Source organism: Lepisosteus oculatus, unplaced genomic scaffold (genome assembly GCF_040954835.1).
Source record: "Lepisosteus oculatus isolate fLepOcu1 unplaced genomic scaffold, fLepOcu1.hap2 HAP2_SCAFFOLD_820, whole genome shotgun sequence".
NCBI classification, from domain to species: domain Eukaryota; kingdom Metazoa; phylum Chordata; class Actinopteri; order Semionotiformes; family Lepisosteidae; genus Lepisosteus; species Lepisosteus oculatus.
The window spans coordinates 15,341-30,071 of record NW_027168384.1 but is presented as its reverse complement, the minus strand read 5'-3'; the positions used below and the strand labels follow the sequence as shown (position 1 = coordinate 30,071).

The 14,731-nt window shown below is 61.8% G+C and overlaps 14 non-coding genes and 1 pseudogene across 14 annotated transcripts; all 15 read left to right on the top strand.

Moving 5' to 3' along the window:
• Positions 1–303: 303 nt before the first annotated feature.
• On the top strand, positions 304–504 carry LOC138235762 (U2 spliceosomal RNA; annotated as a pseudogene).
• An 803-nt stretch (positions 505–1,307) lies between these two features.
• Positions 1,308–1,498, top strand: LOC138235760 (U2 spliceosomal RNA). Its single transcript, XR_011188311.1, has one exon. It is a non-coding gene; the product is annotated as a U2 spliceosomal RNA (small nuclear RNA).
• An 802-nt stretch (positions 1,499–2,300) lies between these two features.
• On the top strand, positions 2,301–2,491 carry LOC138235758 (U2 spliceosomal RNA). Its single transcript, XR_011188309.1, has one exon. It is a non-coding gene; the product is annotated as a U2 spliceosomal RNA (small nuclear RNA).
• An 804-nt stretch (positions 2,492–3,295) lies between these two features.
• On the top strand, positions 3,296–3,486 carry LOC138235757 (U2 spliceosomal RNA). The gene has a single exon (XR_011188308.1). It is a non-coding gene; the product is annotated as a U2 spliceosomal RNA (small nuclear RNA).
• Positions 3,487–4,276: 790 nt separating this feature from the next.
• LOC138235756 (U2 spliceosomal RNA) lies at positions 4,277–4,467 on the top strand. Its single transcript, XR_011188307.1, has one exon. It is a non-coding gene; the product is annotated as a U2 spliceosomal RNA (small nuclear RNA).
• An 802-nt stretch (positions 4,468–5,269) lies between these two features.
• Positions 5,270–5,460, top strand: LOC138235755 (U2 spliceosomal RNA). The gene has a single exon (XR_011188306.1). It is a non-coding gene; the product is annotated as a U2 spliceosomal RNA (small nuclear RNA).
• Positions 5,461–6,262: 802 nt separating this feature from the next.
• On the top strand, positions 6,263–6,453 carry LOC138235754 (U2 spliceosomal RNA). The gene has a single exon (XR_011188305.1). It is a non-coding gene; the product is annotated as a U2 spliceosomal RNA (small nuclear RNA).
• Positions 6,454–7,255: 802 nt separating this feature from the next.
• Positions 7,256–7,446, top strand: LOC138235753 (U2 spliceosomal RNA). Its single transcript, XR_011188304.1, has one exon. It is a non-coding gene; the product is annotated as a U2 spliceosomal RNA (small nuclear RNA).
• An 802-nt stretch (positions 7,447–8,248) lies between these two features.
• On the top strand, positions 8,249–8,439 carry LOC138235752 (U2 spliceosomal RNA). Its single transcript, XR_011188303.1, has one exon. It is a non-coding gene; the product is annotated as a U2 spliceosomal RNA (small nuclear RNA).
• An 802-nt stretch (positions 8,440–9,241) lies between these two features.
• On the top strand, positions 9,242–9,432 carry LOC138235751 (U2 spliceosomal RNA). The gene has a single exon (XR_011188302.1). It is a non-coding gene; the product is annotated as a U2 spliceosomal RNA (small nuclear RNA).
• An 802-nt stretch (positions 9,433–10,234) lies between these two features.
• On the top strand, positions 10,235–10,425 carry LOC138235750 (U2 spliceosomal RNA). The gene has a single exon (XR_011188301.1). It is a non-coding gene; the product is annotated as a U2 spliceosomal RNA (small nuclear RNA).
• Positions 10,426–11,225: 800 nt separating this feature from the next.
• Positions 11,226–11,416, top strand: LOC138235749 (U2 spliceosomal RNA). The gene has a single exon (XR_011188300.1). It is a non-coding gene; the product is annotated as a U2 spliceosomal RNA (small nuclear RNA).
• An 802-nt stretch (positions 11,417–12,218) lies between these two features.
• On the top strand, positions 12,219–12,409 carry LOC138235747 (U2 spliceosomal RNA). Its single transcript, XR_011188298.1, has one exon. It is a non-coding gene; the product is annotated as a U2 spliceosomal RNA (small nuclear RNA).
• Positions 12,410–13,211: 802 nt separating this feature from the next.
• On the top strand, positions 13,212–13,402 carry LOC138235746 (U2 spliceosomal RNA). Its single transcript, XR_011188297.1, has one exon. It is a non-coding gene; the product is annotated as a U2 spliceosomal RNA (small nuclear RNA).
• Positions 13,403–14,204: 802 nt separating this feature from the next.
• LOC138235745 (U2 spliceosomal RNA) lies at positions 14,205–14,395 on the top strand. The gene has a single exon (XR_011188296.1). It is a non-coding gene; the product is annotated as a U2 spliceosomal RNA (small nuclear RNA).
• Positions 14,396–14,731: the final 336 nt, after the last annotated feature.

Here is a 14,731-nt window from a genome sequence, read left to right as displayed (position 1 = left end):
GGGTGATGGGAGAACAAACTTTTTGCTATGGTTCTTGGTGTGTTTGATTAAAATGGTCTTATGGGACTGCAGGAACCATTTGGTGAAATACGGGGCTGATGTGGGTGTACAGGGGATAAGTGGGCGGATTAGGCATGAATTGTGTAAATTACAGAGACATGATTATAGGAGATGGGGTTTCCATGCGGCTAAAGAGCGGTGGAAGACTCTTTTTGTGTTAGACTGAAGAAGGGTTGGTTTTCGTTGTTTTTGGTTTTTGTGCTGTTTGGTGTTGTTTTGTGTTGTGATGATTTGTGTTAACTTGTTTCTTTTGTACTTTAATAATAAAAAAAAAAAAAAAAAAAAAAAAAATCTGTTCTTATCAGTTTAATATCTGATACGTCCCCCATCGGGGGACCACATATTAAACGGATTTTTGGAACAGGGAGCTGGATCAGGAGCTTGCTCCGTCCTCTCCACGCATCGGCCCGGTATTGCAGCGCCTCCGGGAGCGGTGCACCACCTTCTCTCAGCGGTGAAAAGACAGACGTAGCAAGCAAGCAAGCGAGGTGGACTGGAGCTCCTTCTTCTCGGGTCTCGTCTCTCGTCCATCTGTGTGTCTCTCTCTCCCCCTCCCCCTCCCCGTCTCCGTTCCCGTGCTCCCTCTGTGCACTTTCCCGCGTCTCGACTCTCTGGGCAAGCAGGCCGGCCCCCTTTTTCGGCTCCCGTGCGTTTTCCCTCCAAAAAACTTAGTTTTTTCAGCCTTTTCCCAGGGAGGCAGGCGTGGCTGTGTGTGTGTGTGTGTGTGTGTGTGTGTGTGTGTGTGTGTGTGTGTGTGTCCCCGTCCTCGCAGGCGGGCCCCTTTCGACAGCCGGGCGGTTTCCCTCCAAAAAACTTAGTATATACACCTTTTTTTCCGGCAGGCGGGCAGGCGCGCGCGTCTGTGTGTGTGTGTGTCCCCGTCCCTCCCGAGAGAGCGCTGCCCCTTGCCTCTGCCCGCAGGTGCCGACGGTCCGCTTTCGCTTGCAGCTCGCTCGGCACAGCTGCTGCTGGTGGGAGGGGCCTAAGCTAAGGAGGCCGGGCGGCTGGCGCCCCCTGCGGCTGCGGTCGTTGTCGGGCCGTTGACAGAAGATCAAAGAGCAGGGCCCCCGCCCGGGACTGGCAGGAAGGCAGCCAGGCAGGCAAGAGAGAGGGGGAGCAGAGTCCCGCTTTGAGGCCTCTGGCTGCAGGGAGGCCGGCAGCTGCGCGGGTCCCGGGCTCCAGAGGAGTCGGCCTGCGCCACTGTGCGCCAGCGGAACGCCCGCGCGTCGCTCCGCGCCTTTGTGGGCATCGCTTCTCGGCCTTTTGGCTAAGATCAAGTGTAGTATCTGTTCTTATCAGTTTAATATCTGATACGTCCCCCATCGGGGGACCACATATTAAACGGATTTTTGGAACAGGGAGCTGGATCAGGAGCTTGCTCCGTCCTCTCCACGCATCGGCCCGGTATTGCAGCGCCTCCGGGAGCGGTGCACCACCTTCTCTCAGCGGTGAAAAGACAGACGTAGCAAGCAAGCAAGCGAGGTGGACTGGAGCTCCTTCTTCTCGGGTCTCGTCTCTCGTCCATCTGTGTGTCTCTCTCTCCCCCTCCCCCTCCCCGTCTCCGTTCCCGTGCTCCCTCTGTGCACTTTCCCGCGTCTCGACTCTCTGGGCAAGCAGGCCGGCCCCCTTTTTCGGCTCCCGTGCGTTTTCCCTCCAAAAAACTTAGTTTTTTCAGCCTTTTCCCAGGGAGGCAGGCGTGGCTTGTGTGTGTGTGTGTGTGTGTGTGTGTGTGTGTGTGTGTGTGTGTGTGTCCCCGTCCTCGCAGGCGGGCCCCTTTCGACAGCCGGGCGGTTTCCCTCCAAAAAACTTAGTATATACACCTTTTTTTCCGGCAGGCGGGCAGGCGCGCGCGTCTGTGTGTGTGTGTGTCCCCGTCCCTCCCGAGAGAGCGCTGCCCCTTGCCTCTGCCCGCAGGTGCCGACGGTCCGCTTTCGCTTGCAGCTCGCTCGGCACAGCTGCTGCTGGTGGGAGGGGCCTAAGCTAAGGAGGCCGGGCGGCTGGCGCCCCCTGCGGCTGCGGTCGTTGTCGGGCCGTTGACAGAAGATCAAAGAGCAGGGCCCCCGCCCGGGACTGGCAGGAAGGCAGCCAGGCAGGCAAGAGAGAGGGGGAGCAGAGTCCCGCTTTGAGGCCTCTGGCTGCAGGGAGGCCGGCAGCTGCGCGGGTCCCGGGCTCCAGAGGAGTCGGCCTGCGCCACTGTGCGCCAGCGGAACGCCCGCGCGTCGCTCCGCGCCTTTGTGGGCATCGCTTCTCGGCCTTTTGGCTAAGATCAAGTGTAGTATCTGTTCTTATCAGTTTAATATCTGATACGTCCCCCATCGGGGGACCACATATTAAACGGATTTTTGGAACAGGGAGCTGGATCAGGAGCTTGCTCCGTCCTCTCCACGCATCGGCCCGGTATTGCAGCGCCTCCGGGAGCGGTGCACCACCTTCTCTCAGCGGTGAAAAGACAGACGTAGCAAGCAAGCAAGCGAGGTGGACTGGAGCTCCTTCTTCTCGGGTCTCGTCTCTCGTCCATCTGTGTGTCTCTCTCTCCCCCTCCCCCTCCCCGTCTCCGTTCCCGTGCTCCCTCTGTGCACTTTCCCGCGTCTCGACTCTCTGGGCAAGCAGGCCGGCCCCCTTTTTCGGCTCCCGTGCGTTTTCCCTCCAAAAAACTTAGTTTTTTCAGCCTTTTCCCAGGGAGGCAGGCGTGGCTTGTGTGTGTGTGTGTGTGTGTGTGTGTGTGTGTGTGTGTGTGTGTGTGTGTCCCCGTCCTCGCAGGCGGGCCCCTTTCGACAGCCGGGCGGTTTCCCTCCAAAAAACTTAGTATATACACCTTTTTTTCCGGCAGGCGGGCAGGCGCGCGCGTCTGTGTGTGTGTGTGTCCCCGTCCCTCCCGAGAGAGCGCTGCCCCTTGCCTCTGCCCGCAGGTGCCGACGGTCCGCTTTCGCTTGCAGCTCGCTCGGCACAGCTGCTGCTGGTGGGAGGGGCCTAAGCTAAGGAGGCCGGGCGGCTGGCGCCCCCTGCGGCTGCGGTCGTTGTCGGGCCGTTGACAGAAGATCAAAGAGCAGGGCCCCCGCCCGGGACTGGCAGGAAGGCAGCCAGGCAGGCAAGAGAGAGGGGGAGCAGAGTCCCGCTTTGAGGCCTCTGGCTGCAGGGAGGCCGGCAGCTGCGCGGGTCCCGGGCTCCAGAGGAGTCGGCCTGCGCCACTGTGCGCCAGCGGAACGCCCGCGCGTCGCTCCGCGCCTTTGTGGGCATCGCTTCTCGGCCTTTTGGCTAAGATCAAGTGTAGTATCTGTTCTTATCAGTTTAATATCTGATACGTCCCCCATCGGGGGACCACATATTAAACGGATTTTTGGAACAGGGAGCTGGATCAGGAGCTTGCTCCGTCCTCTCCACGCATCGGCCCGGTATTGCAGCGCCTCCGGGAGCGGTGCACCACCTTCTCTCAGCGGTGAAAAGACAGACGTAGCAAGGTGGACTGGAGCTCCTTCTTCTCGGGTCTCGTCTCTCGTCCATCTGTGTGTCTCTCTCTCCCCCTCCCCCTCCCCGTCTCCGTTCCCGTGCTCCCTCTGTGCACTTTCCCGCGTCTCGACTCTCTGGGCAAGCAGGCCGGCCCCCTTTTTCGGCTCCCGTGCGTTTTCCCTCCAAAAAACTTAGTTTTTTCAGCCTTTTCCCAGGGAGGCAGGCGTGGCTTGTGTGTGTGTGTGTGTGTGTGTGTGTGTGTGTGTGTGTGTGTGTGTGTCCCCGTCCTCGCAGGCGGGCCCCTTTCGACAGCCGGGCGGTTTCCCTCCAAAAAACTTAGTATATACACCTTTTTTTCCGGCAGGCGGGCAGGCGCGCGCGTCTGTGTGTGTGTGTGTCCCCGTCCCTCCCGAGAGAGCGCTGCCCCTTGCCTCTGCCCGCAGGTGCCGACGGTCCGCTTTCGCTTGCAGCTCGCTCGGCACAGCTGCTGCTGGTGGGAGGGGCCTAAGCTAAGGAGGCCGGGCGGCTGGCGCCCCCTGCGGCTGCGGTCGTTGTCGGGCCGTTGACAGAAGATCAAAGAGCAGGGCCCCCGCCCGGGACTGGCAGGAAGGCAGCCAGGCAGGCAAGAGAGAGGGGGAGCAGAGTCCCGCTTTGAGGCCTCTGGCTGCAGGGAGGCCGGCAGCTGCGCGGGTCCCGGGCTCCAGAGGAGTCGGCCTGCGCCACTGTGCGCCAGCGGAACGCCCGCGCGTCGCTCCGCGCCTTTGTGGGCATCGCTTCTCGGCCTTTTGGCTAAGATCAAGTGTAGTATCTGTTCTTATCAGTTTAATATCTGATACGTCCCCCATCGGGGGACCACATATTAAACGGATTTTTGGAACAGGGAGCTGGATCAGGAGCTTGCTCCGTCCTCTCCACGCATCGGCCCGGTATTGCAGCGCCTCCGGGAGCGGTGCACCACCTTCTCTCAGCGGTGAAAAGACAGACGTAGCAAGCAAGCAAGCGAGGTGGACTGGAGCTCCTTCTTCTCGGGTCTCGTCTCTCGTCCATCTGTGTGTCTCTCTCTCCCCCTCCCCCTCCCCGTCTCCGTTCCCGTGCTCCCTCTGTGCACTTTCCCGCGTCTCGACTCTCTGGGCAAGCAGGCCGGCCCCCTTTTTCGGCTCCCGTGCGTTTTCCCTCCAAAAAACTTAGTTTTTTCAGCCTTTTCCCAGGGAGGCAGGCGTGGCTTGTGTGTGTGTGTGTGTGTGTGTGTGTGTGTGTGTGTGTGTGTGTGTGTCCCCGTCCTCGCAGGCGGGCCCCTTTCGACAGCCGGGCGGTTTCCCTCCAAAAAACTTAGTATATACACCTTTTTTTCCGGCAGGCGGGCAGGCGCGCGCGTCTGTGTGTGTGTGTGTCCCCGTCCCTCCCGAGAGAGCGCTGCCCCTTGCCTCTGCCCGCAGGTGCCGACGGTCCGCTTTCGCTTGCAGCTCGCTCGGCACAGCTGCTGCTGGTGGGAGGGGCCTAAGCTAAGGAGGCCGGGCGGCTGGCGCCCCCTGCGGCTGCGGTCGTTGTCGGGCCGTTGACAGAAGATCAAAGAGCAGGGCCCCCGCCCGGGACTGGCAGGAAGGCAGCCAGGCAGGCAAGAGAGAGGGGGAGCAGAGTCCCGCTTTGAGGCCTCTGGCTGCAGGGAGGCCGGCAGCTGCGCGGGTCCCGGGCTCCAGAGGAGTCGGCCTGCGCCACTGTGCGCCAGCGGAACGCCCGCGCGTCGCTCCGCGCCTTTGTGGGCATCGCTTCTCGGCCTTTTGGCTAAGATCAAGTGTAGTATCTGTTCTTATCAGTTTAATATCTGATACGTCCCCCATCGGGGGACCACATATTAAACGGATTTTTGGAACAGGGAGCTGGATCAGGAGCTTGCTCCGTCCTCTCCACGCATCGGCCCGGTATTGCAGCGCCTCCGGGAGCGGTGCACCACCTTCTCTCAGCGGTGAAAAGACAGACGTAGCAAGCAAGCAAGCGAGGTGGACTGGAGCTCCTTCTTCTCGGGTCTCGTCTCTCGTCCATCTGTGTGTCTCTCTCTCCCCCTCCCCCTCCCCGTCTCCGTTCCCGTGCTCCCTCTGTGCACTTTCCCGCGTCTCGACTCTCTGGGCAAGCAGGCCGGCCCCCTTTTTCGGCTCCCGTGCGTTTTCCCTCCAAAAAACTTAGTTTTTTCAGCCTTTTCCCAGGGAGGCAGGCGTGGCTTGTGTGTGTGTGTGTGTGTGTGTGTGTGTGTGTGTGTGTGTGTGTGTGTCCCCGTCCTCGCAGGCGGGCCCCTTTCGACAGCCGGGCGGTTTCCCTCCAAAAAACTTAGTATATACACCTTTTTTTCCGGCAGGCGGGCAGGCGCGCGCGTCTGTGTGTGTGTGTGTCCCCGTCCCTCCCGAGAGAGCGCTGCCCCTTGCCTCTGCCCGCAGGTGCCGACGGTCCGCTTTCGCTTGCAGCTCGCTCGGCACAGCTGCTGCTGGTGGGAGGGGCCTAAGCTAAGGAGGCCGGGCGGCTGGCGCCCCCTGCGGCTGCGGTCGTTGTCGGGCCGTTGACAGAAGATCAAAGAGCAGGGCCCCCGCCCGGGACTGGCAGGAAGGCAGCCAGGCAGGCAAGAGAGAGGGGGAGCAGAGTCCCGCTTTGAGGCCTCTGGCTGCAGGGAGGCCGGCAGCTGCGCGGGTCCCGGGCTCCAGAGGAGTCGGCCTGCGCCACTGTGCGCCAGCGGAACGCCCGCGCGTCGCTCCGCGCCTTTGTGGGCATCGCTTCTCGGCCTTTTGGCTAAGATCAAGTGTAGTATCTGTTCTTATCAGTTTAATATCTGATACGTCCCCCATCGGGGGACCACATATTAAACGGATTTTTGGAACAGGGAGCTGGATCAGGAGCTTGCTCCGTCCTCTCCACGCATCGGCCCGGTATTGCAGCGCCTCCGGGAGCGGTGCACCACCTTCTCTCAGCGGTGAAAAGACAGACGTAGCAAGCAAGCAAGCGAGGTGGACTGGAGCTCCTTCTTCTCGGGTCTCGTCTCTCGTCCATCTGTGTGTCTCTCTCTCCCCCTCCCCCTCCCCGTCTCCGTTCCCGTGCTCCCTCTGTGCACTTTCCCGCGTCTCGACTCTCTGGGCAAGCAGGCCGGCCCCCTTTTTCGGCTCCCGTGCGTTTTCCCTCCAAAAAACTTAGTTTTTTCAGCCTTTTCCCAGGGAGGCAGGCGTGGCTTGTGTGTGTGTGTGTGTGTGTGTGTGTGTGTGTGTGTGTGTGTGTGTGTCCCCGTCCTCGCAGGCGGGCCCCTTTCGACAGCCGGGCGGTTTCCCTCCAAAAAACTTAGTATATACACCTTTTTTTCCGGCAGGCGGGCAGGCGCGCGCGTCTGTGTGTGTGTGTGTCCCCGTCCCTCCCGAGAGAGCGCTGCCCCTTGCCTCTGCCCGCAGGTGCCGACGGTCCGCTTTCGCTTGCAGCTCGCTCGGCACAGCTGCTGCTGGTGGGAGGGGCCTAAGCTAAGGAGGCCGGGCGGCTGGCGCCCCCTGCGGCTGCGGTCGTTGTCGGGCCGTTGACAGAAGATCAAAGAGCAGGGCCCCCGCCCGGGACTGGCAGGAAGGCAGCCAGGCAGGCAAGAGAGAGGGGGAGCAGAGTCCCGCTTTGAGGCCTCTGGCTGCAGGGAGGCCGGCAGCTGCGCGGGTCCCGGGCTCCAGAGGAGTCGGCCTGCGCCACTGTGCGCCAGCGGAACGCCCGCGCGTCGCTCCGCGCCTTTGTGGGCATCGCTTCTCGGCCTTTTGGCTAAGATCAAGTGTAGTATCTGTTCTTATCAGTTTAATATCTGATACGTCCCCCATCGGGGGACCACATATTAAACGGATTTTTGGAACAGGGAGCTGGATCAGGAGCTTGCTCCGTCCTCTCCACGCATCGGCCCGGTATTGCAGCGCCTCCGGGAGCGGTGCACCACCTTCTCTCAGCGGTGAAAAGACAGACGTAGCAAGCAAGCAAGCGAGGTGGACTGGAGCTCCTTCTTCTCGGGTCTCGTCTCTCGTCCATCTGTGTGTCTCTCTCTCCCCCTCCCCCTCCCCGTCTCCGTTCCCGTGCTCCCTCTGTGCACTTTCCCGCGTCTCGACTCTCTGGGCAAGCAGGCCGGCCCCCTTTTTCGGCTCCCGTGCGTTTTCCCTCCAAAAAACTTAGTTTTTTCAGCCTTTTCCCAGGGAGGCAGGCGTGGCTTGTGTGTGTGTGTGTGTGTGTGTGTGTGTGTGTGTGTGTGTGTGTGTGTCCCCGTCCTCGCAGGCGGGCCCCTTTCGACAGCCGGGCGGTTTCCCTCCAAAAAACTTAGTATATACACCTTTTTTTCCGGCAGGCGGGCAGGCGCGCGCGTCTGTGTGTGTGTGTGTCCCCGTCCCTCCCGAGAGAGCGCTGCCCCTTGCCTCTGCCCGCAGGTGCCGACGGTCCGCTTTCGCTTGCAGCTCGCTCGGCACAGCTGCTGCTGGTGGGAGGGGCCTAAGCTAAGGAGGCCGGGCGGCTGGCGCCCCCTGCGGCTGCGGTCGTTGTCGGGCCGTTGACAGAAGATCAAAGAGCAGGGCCCCCGCCCGGGACTGGCAGGAAGGCAGCCAGGCAGGCAAGAGAGAGGGGGAGCAGAGTCCCGCTTTGAGGCCTCTGGCTGCAGGGAGGCCGGCAGCTGCGCGGGTCCCGGGCTCCAGAGGAGTCGGCCTGCGCCACTGTGCGCCAGCGGAACGCCCGCGCGTCGCTCCGCGCCTTTGTGGGCATCGCTTCTCGGCCTTTTGGCTAAGATCAAGTGTAGTATCTGTTCTTATCAGTTTAATATCTGATACGTCCCCCATCGGGGGACCACATATTAAACGGATTTTTGGAACAGGGAGCTGGATCAGGAGCTTGCTCCGTCCTCTCCACGCATCGGCCCGGTATTGCAGCGCCTCCGGGAGCGGTGCACCACCTTCTCTCAGCGGTGAAAAGACAGACGTAGCAAGCAAGCAAGCGAGGTGGACTGGAGCTCCTTCTTCTCGGGTCTCGTCTCTCGTCCATCTGTGTGTCTCTCTCTCCCCCTCCCCCTCCCCGTCTCCGTTCCCGTGCTCCCTCTGTGCACTTTCCCGCGTCTCGACTCTCTGGGCAAGCAGGCCGGCCCCCTTTTTCGGCTCCCGTGCGTTTTCCCTCCAAAAAACTTAGTTTTTTCAGCCTTTTCCCAGGGAGGCAGGCGTGGCTTGTGTGTGTGTGTGTGTGTGTGTGTGTGTGTGTGTGTGTGTGTGTGTGTCCCCGTCCTCGCAGGCGGGCCCCTTTCGACAGCCGGGCGGTTTCCCTCCAAAAAACTTAGTATATACACCTTTTTTTCCGGCAGGCGGGCAGGCGCGCGCGTCTGTGTGTGTGTGTGTCCCCGTCCCTCCCGAGAGAGCGCTGCCCCTTGCCTCTGCCCGCAGGTGCCGACGGTCCGCTTTCGCTTGCAGCTCGCTCGGCACAGCTGCTGCTGGTGGGAGGGGCCTAAGCTAAGGAGGCCGGGCGGCTGGCGCCCCCTGCGGCTGCGGTCGTTGTCGGGCCGTTGACAGAAGATCAAAGAGCAGGGCCCCCGCCCGGGACTGGCAGGAAGGCAGCCAGGCAGGCAAGAGAGAGGGGGAGCAGAGTCCCGCTTTGAGGCCTCTGGCTGCAGGGAGGCCGGCAGCTGCGCGGGTCCCGGGCTCCAGAGGAGTCGGCCTGCGCCACTGTGCGCCAGCGGAACGCCCGCGCGTCGCTCCGCGCCTTTGTGGGCATCGCTTCTCGGCCTTTTGGCTAAGATCAAGTGTAGTATCTGTTCTTATCAGTTTAATATCTGATACGTCCCCCATCGGGGGACCACATATTAAACGGATTTTTGGAACAGGGAGCTGGATCAGGAGCTTGCTCCGTCCTCTCCACGCATCGGCCCGGTATTGCAGCGCCTCCGGGAGCGGTGCACCACCTTCTCTCAGCGGTGAAAAGACAGACGTAGCAAGCAAGCAAGCGAGGTGGACTGGAGCTCCTTCTTCTCGGGTCTCGTCTCTCGTCCATCTGTGTGTCTCTCTCTCCCCCTCCCCCTCCCCGTCTCCGTTCCCGTGCTCCCTCTGTGCACTTTCCCGCGTCTCGACTCTCTGGGCAAGCAGGCCGGCCCCCTTTTTCGGCTCCCGTGCGTTTTCCCTCCAAAAAACTTAGTTTTTTCAGCCTTTTCCCAGGGAGGCAGGCGTGGCTTGTGTGTGTGTGTGTGTGTGTGTGTGTGTGTGTGTGTGTGTGTGTGTGTCCCCGTCCTCGCAGGCGGGCCCCTTTCGACAGCCGGGCGGTTTCCCTCCAAAAAACTTAGTATATACACCTTTTTTTCCGGCAGGCGGGCAGGCGCGCGCGTCTGTGTGTGTGTGTGTCCCCGTCCCTCCCGAGAGAGCGCTGCCCCTTGCCTCTGCCCGCAGGTGCCGACGGTCCGCTTTCGCTTGCAGCTCGCTCGGCACAGCTGCTGCTGGTGGGAGGGGCCTAAGCTAAGGAGGCCGGGCGGCTGGCGCCCCCTGCGGCTGCGGTCGTTGTCGGGCCGTTGACAGAAGATCAAAGAGCAGGGCCCCCGCCCGGGACTGGCAGGAAGGCAGCCAGGCAGGCAAGAGAGAGGGGGAGCAGAGTCCCGCTTTGAGGCCTCTGGCTGCAGGGAGGCCGGCAGCTGCGCGGGTCCCGGGCTCCAGAGGAGTCGGCCTGCGCCACTGTGCGCCAGCGGAACGCCCGCGCGTCGCTCCGCGCCTTTGTGGGCATCGCTTCTCGGCCTTTTGGCTAAGATCAAGTGTAGTATCTGTTCTTATCAGTTTAATATCTGATACGTCCCCCATCGGGGGACCACATATTAAACGGATTTTTGGAACAGGGAGCTGGATCAGGAGCTTGCTCCGTCCTCTCCACGCATCGGCCCGGTATTGCAGCGCCTCCGGGAGCGGTGCACCACCTTCTCTCAGCGGTGAAAAGACAGACGTAGCAAGCAAGCAAGCGAGGTGGACTGGAGCTCCTTCTTCTCGGGTCTCGTCTCTCGTCCATCTGTGTGTCTCTCTCTCCCCCTCCCCCTCCCCGTCTCCGTTCCCGTGCTCCCTCTGTGCACTTTCCCGCGTCTCGACTCTCTGGGCAAGCAGGCCGGCCCCCTTTTTCGGCTCCCGTGCGTTTTCCCTCCAAAAAACTTAGTTTTTTCAGCCTTTTCCCAGGGAGGCAGGCGTGGCGTGTGTGTGTGTGTGTGTGTGTGTGTGTGTGTGTGTGTGTGTGTGTGTCCCCGTCCTCGCAGGCGGGCCCCTTTCGACAGCCGGGCGGTTTCCCTCCAAAAAACTTAGTATATACACCTTTTTTTCCGGCAGGCGGGCAGGCGCGCGCGTCTGTGTGTGTGTGTGTCCCCGTCCCTCCCGAGAGAGCGCTGCCCCTTGCCTCTGCCCGCAGGTGCCGACGGTCCGCTTTCGCTTGCAGCTCGCTCGGCACAGCTGCTGCTGGTGGGAGGGGCCTAAGCTAAGGAGGCCGGGCGGCTGGCGCCCCCTGCGGCTGCGGTCGTTGTCGGGCCGTTGACAGAAGATCAAAGAGCAGGGCCCCCGCCCGGGACTGGCAGGAAGGCAGCCAGGCAGGCAAGAGAGAGGGGGAGCAGAGTCCCGCTTTGAGGCCTCTGGCTGCAGGGAGGCCGGCAGCTGCGCGGGTCCCGGGCTCCAGAGGAGTCGGCCTGCGCCACTGTGCGCCAGCGGAACGCCCGCGCGTCGCTCCGCGCCTTTGTGGGCATCGCTTCTCGGCCTTTTGGCTAAGATCAAGTGTAGTATCTGTTCTTATCAGTTTAATATCTGATACGTCCCCCATCGGGGGACCACATATTAAACGGATTTTTGGAACAGGGAGCTGGATCAGGAGCTTGCTCCGTCCTCTCCACGCATCGGCCCGGTATTGCAGCGCCTCCGGGAGCGGTGCACCACCTTCTCTCAGCGGTGAAAAGACAGACGTAGCAAGCAAGCAAGCGAGGTGGACTGGAGCTCCTTCTTCTCGGGTCTCGTCTCTCGTCCATCTGTGTGTCTCTCTCTCCCCCTCCCCCTCCCCGTCTCCGTTCCCGTGCTCCCTCTGTGCACTTTCCCGCGTCTCGACTCTCTGGGCAAGCAGGCCGGCCCCCTTTTTCGGCTCCCGTGCGTTTTCCCTCCAAAAAACTTAGTTTTTTCAGCCTTTTCCCAGGGAGGCAGGCGTGGCTTGTGTGTGTGTGTGTGTGTGTGTGTGTGTGTGTGTGTGTGTGTGTGTGTCCCCGTCCTCGCAGGCGGGCCCCTTTCGACAGCCGGGCGGTTTCCCTCCAAAAAACTTAGTATATACACCTTTTTTTCCGGCAGGCGGGCAGGCGCGCGCGTCTGTGTGTGTGTGTGTCCCCGTCCCTCCCGAGAGAGCGCTGCCCCTTGCCTCTGCCCGCAGGTGCCGACGGTCCGCTTTCGCTTGCAGCTCGCTCGGCACAGCTGCTGCTGGTGGGAGGGGCCTAAGCTAAGGAGGCCGGGCGGCTGGCGCCCCCTGCGGCTGCGGTCGTTGTCGGGCCGTTGACAGAAGATCAAAGAGCAGGGCCCCCGCCCGGGACTGGCAGGAAGGCAGCCAGGCAGGCAAGAGAGAGGGGGAGCAGAGTCCCGCTTTGAGGCCTCTGGCTGCAGGGAGGCCGGCAGCTGCGCGGGTCCCGGGCTCCAGAGGAGTCGGCCTGCGCCACTGTGCGCCAGCGGAACGCCCGCGCGTCGCTCCGCGCCTTTGTGGGCATCGCTTCTCGGCCTTTTGGCTAAGATCAAGTGTAGTATCTGTTCTTATCAGTTTAATATCTGATACGTCCCCCATCGGGGGACCACATATTAAACGGATTTTTGGAACAGGGAGCTGGATCAGGAGCTTGCTCCGTCCTCTCCACGCATCGGCCCGGTATTGCAGCGCCTCCGGGAGCGGTGCACCACCTTCTCTCAGCGGTGAAAAGACAGACGTAGCAAGCAAGCAAGCGAGGTGGACTGGAGCTCCTTCTTCTCGGGTCTCGTCTCTCGTCCATCTGTGTGTCTCTCTCTCCCCCTCCCCCTCCCCGTCTCCGTTCCCGTGCTCCCTCTGTGCACTTTCCCGCGTCTCGACTCTCTGGGCAAGCAGGCCGGCCCCCTTTTTCGGCTCCCGTGCGTTTTCCCTCCAAAAAACTTAGTTTTTTCAGCCTTTTCCCAGGGAGGCAGGCGTGGCTTGTGTGTGTGTGTGTGTGTGTGTGTGTGTGTGTGTGTGTGTGTGTGTGTCCCCGTCCTCGCAGGCGGGCCCCTTTCGACAGCCGGGCGGTTTCCCTCCAAAAAACTTAGTATATACACCTTTTTTTCCGGCAGGCGGGCAGGCGCGCGCGTCTGTGTGTGTGTGTGTCCCCGTCCCTCCCGAGAGAGCGCTGCCCCTTGCCTCTGCCCGCAGGTGCCGACGGTCCGCTTTCGCTTGCAGCTCGCTCGGCACAGCTGCTGCTGGTGGGAGGGGCCTAAGCTAAGGAGGCCGGGCGGCTGGCGCCCCCTGCGGCTGCGGTCGTTGTCGGGCCGTTGACAGAAGATCAAAGAGCAGGGCCCCCGCCCGGGACTGGCAGGAAGGCAGCCAGGCAGGCAAGAGAGAGGGGGAGCAGAGTCCCGCTTTGAGGCCTCTGGCTGCAGGGAGGCCGGCAGCTGCGCGGGTCCCGGGCTCCAGAGGAGTCGGCCTGCGCCACTGTGCGCCAGCGGAACGCCCGCGCGTCGCTCCGCGCCTTTGTGGGCATCGCTTCTCGGCCTTTTGGCTAAGATCAAGTGTAGTATCTGTTCTTATCAGTTTAATATCTGATACGTCCCCCATCGGGGGACCACATATTAAACGGATTTTTGGAACAGGGAGCTGGATCAGGAGCTTGCTCCGTCCTCTCCACGCATCGGCCCGGTATTGCAGCGCCTCCGGGAGCGGTGCACCACCTTCTCTCAGCGGTGAAAAGACAGACGTAGCAAGCAAGCAAGCGAGGTGGACTGGAGCTCCTTCTTCTCGGGTCTCGTCTCTCGTCCATCTGTGTGTCTCTCTCTCCCCCTCCCCCTCCCCGTCTCCGTTCCCGTGCTCCCTCTGTGCACTTTCCCGCGTCTCGACTCTCTGGGCAAGCAGGCCGGCCCCCTTTTTCGGCTCCCGTGCGTTTTCCCTCCAAAAAACTTAGTTTTTTCAGCCTTTTCCCAGGGAGGCAGGCGTGGCTTGTGTGTGTGTGTGTGTGTGTGTGTGTGTGTGTGTGTGTGTGTGTGTGTCCCCGTCCTCGCAGGCGGGCCCCTTTCGACAGCCGGGCGGTTTCCCTCCAAAAAACTTAGTATATACACCTTTTTTTCCGGCAGGCGGGCAGGCGCGCGCGTCTGTGTGTGTGTGTGTCCCCGTCCCTCCCGAGAGAGCGCTGCCCCTTGCCTCTGCCCGCAGGTGCCGACGGTCCGCTTTCGCTTGCAGCTCGCTCGGCACAGCTGCTGCTGGTGGGAGGGGCCTAAGCTAAGGAGGCCGGGCGGCTGGCGCCCCCTGCGGCTGCGGTCGTTGTCGGGCCGTTGACAGAAGATCAAAGAGCAGGGCCCCCGCCCGGGACTGGCAGGAAGGCAGCCAGGCAGGCAAGAGAGAGGGGGAGCAGAGTCCCGCTTTGAGGCCTCTGGCTGCAGGGAGGCCGGCAGCTGCGCGGGTCCCGGGCTCCAGAGGAGTCGGCCTGCGCCACTGTGCGCCAGCGGAACGCCCGCGCGTCGCTCCGCGCCTTTGTGGGCATCGCTTCTCGGCCTTTTGGCTAAGATCAAGTGTAGTATCTGTTCTTATCAGTTTAATATCTGATACGTCCCCCATCGGGGGACCACATATTAAACGGATTTTTGGAACAGGGAGCTGGATCAGGAGCTTGCTCCGTCCTCTCCACGCATCGGCCCGGTATTGCAGCGCCTCCGGGAGCGGTGCACCACCTTCTCTCAGCGGTGAAAAGACAGACGTAGCAAGCAAGCAAGCGAGGTGGACTGGAGCTCCTTCTTCTCGGGTCTCGTCTCTCGTCCATCTGTGTGTCTCTCTCTCCCCCTCCCCCTCCCCGTCTCCGTTCCCGTGCTCCCTCTGTGCACTTTCCCGCGTCTCGACTCTCTGGGCAAGCAGGCCGGCCCCCTTTTTCGGCTCCCGTGCGTTTTCCCTCCAAAAAACTTAGTTTTTTCAGCCTTTTCCCAGGGAGGCAGGCGTGGCTTGTGTGTGTGTGTGTGTGTGTGTGTGTGTGTGTGTGTGTGTGTGTGTCCCCGTCCTCGCAGGCGGGCCCCTT